Here is a 2,509-nt window from a genome sequence, read left to right as displayed (position 1 = left end):
GTATGCATAGGATGCGACATCCTAGCGAGCACGTTTCCCCTGTCCCGAACTACGTCGACTCTGATGTCTGTGCCTGACAGACTACGTAGGCCCAGGATGCGATATCCTGCCGAGTTAGTTTCTTTTGTTTTTTGTGTCTCTTTTCAGCCAGTGTTTGATGTTTGAGCAGTGTTTAGCAACCTTTATCCTTCCTTTTGTGCGTGGATCCCGTCGAGTACGACGGATGCGCAGGGGTGCTAATACCTTCCCTTCGCATAACCGACTCCCGATCCCATCTTTCTTTGGTCGCGAGGCCATGTCTTTTCCAGGTTTACTTCGAGCGTTTCCTTTCCCTCTTTTGGGATAAATAACGCACGGTGGCGGCTCTGTTGTTTCATTTTCCCGCCGGTTTTTCGCGTAATGCGACACTGTTGTTATATCGTTTAGCCTTAGGTTGTTACCCGTCGGTCAATGCGAAGAACTCGCAGCAGCAGAAGCTTAGTATACCCTCTGGCGGAACCTGAACGTTACGCTCGCGCACGTTTATTTTTCCATAGAATTAGGAGAGCTATGGCCGAAGATCAAAACCAAAGACCTCTTAAGGATTTTGCCCAACCATCCAATGAAGAACCTGGTTCTAGTATAGTAAACCCAACCATCCCAACTAATAATTTCGAACTTAAACCCTCCCTGTTGCATCTAGTGCAACAGAGACAATTCGCAGGTCTCGCTACTGAGAACCCGAACCAACATATAAAAATCTTTCTCCAAATTAGCAGACACTTTTAAAACCAATATAGCCCTATCATGGTTAGATTCCCTTCCACCCAATTCCATTACAACTTGAGATAACCTTAGAAAAATATTCCTTGCTAGATACTTCCCCCCAAGTAAAACCACCGTTCTTCGAAACCACATAACTAGATTTACCCAAAACCAAGGAGAATCGTTGTTTGAAGCTTGGGAGAGATATAAACATCTGCTAAGAGCGTGCCCACATCATGGTTTAGAAAATTGGTTAATCATTCGGACCTTCTATAATGGACTTCACTATAACACTAAGATGACCATCGACGCTGCCGCAGGCGGTGCACTGATGAACAAACCTTATCCTGAAGCTAGTGCCCTCATCGAAGATATGGCTCAAAACCATCAAGCATGGGGAGTTGAATGAGAGACAGTTGAAAAGAAGGAATCCCAAGGAGGAGTACATGAGTTAAGCTCTATAGACATGATGCAAGCTAAAATGGATGCGTTGGCCCTTAAGGTGGAGCATATGTGCATAAACCTGAATACTACAGCTGCAGTTTCGACGGATTGTGAGATATGTGGAACCAAAGGACACCAATCTGCAGAATGCAGTCTCTTAAACGAAACCCACTATGAGCAAGTGAACTACACCCAAGGGAACCCATATTCGAATACCTATAACCATGGATGGGGGAATCATCCGAACTTCTCCTATAAGAACAATAACCATATCCAAAATAATGCACCTCCGAGAAAAACAGGTTACCAAGCCCCAAGACCAAATCAACCTATGCAACCTGTGCCACCAAAGTAGAGCCTTGACAAAATTATGGAAAATTTTATCGCTGCTCAAACCCAACAAAACAAAGAGTTCATGAACCAGAACATTCACGTTAATGAACTAATTACCCAGTTAGAAACCAAGGTTGACTAAATAGTTACCCACACCAAGATGCTTGAAACCCAAATATCTCAGGTAGCTTTAAACCAAGCCCCCCATACCACACATGGAGGACAGTTCCCTGGACAATCTCAACAAAATCCGAGAGGACAAGCCAATGCCATTACCCTACGAAGTGGGAACGCTTATGATGAGCCACCAAACCCAAGATTGAGTGAACCCAAAACTTCTAAGAAATATACCGAACCCACAAACAAAGTGAAGGAACCAGAGGAATCTGAAGAACAAGAAGGTTAAAAAAAAGGAGAAGAACCTAAAGACAAAACTTATGTACCACCCCCGCCATATAAACCACCGATACCCTATCCGCAAAGACTCAAACAAACCCAGATCAATAACCAGTATCAAAAATTTATTAAGGTTATAGAAAAACTTCATGTAGAAATCCCTTTCATAGAAGCCATCACCCAAATACCTTCTTATGCAAAGTTTCTCAAAGACATCCTTACCAACAAACGTAGACTAGATGATCCGAAGCCCTTGGAATGCAATTCTGTTTCCGAGAATAAGTTAGCCAAAAAAGATAAAGATCCTGGAAATTTCTCCATTCCTTGTCTTTTGGGAAGTCATGTCATCGAAATAGCGTTTCTAGAGTTAGGAGCTAGTGTGAGCTTAATGCCTTTAGCAGTTTGTGAGAGGTTAAACTTAGGAGAATCACAACCTACTAAGATGTCACTTCAGTTAGCCGATAGATCTGTTAGGTATCTGATAGGCATATTAGAAGATGTCCCTGTTAGGATAGGTCAGTTATTTATCCCTACTGATTTTGTTGTCATGGACATCAAAGAGGACAATGATATACCAATCCTTTTAGGTAGA

The 2,509-nt window shown here is 42.7% G+C and overlaps 1 non-coding gene across 1 annotated transcript; it reads right to left on the bottom strand.

Moving 5' to 3' along the window:
* Positions 1–880: 880 nt before the first annotated feature.
* On the bottom strand, positions 881–987 carry LOC127116343 (small nucleolar RNA R71). Its single transcript, XR_007801295.1, has one exon. It is a non-coding gene; the product is annotated as a small nucleolar RNA R71 (small nucleolar RNA).
* Between the last annotated feature and the right edge of the window lie 1,522 nt (positions 988–2,509).

This window comes from Lathyrus oleraceus, chromosome 1 (genome assembly GCF_024323335.1).
Source record: "Lathyrus oleraceus cultivar Zhongwan6 chromosome 1, CAAS_Psat_ZW6_1.0, whole genome shotgun sequence".
Classification (NCBI taxonomy): Eukaryota; Viridiplantae; Streptophyta; class Magnoliopsida; order Fabales; family Fabaceae; genus Lathyrus; species Lathyrus oleraceus.
This window is presented reverse-complemented; position numbering and strand designations above follow the sequence as displayed.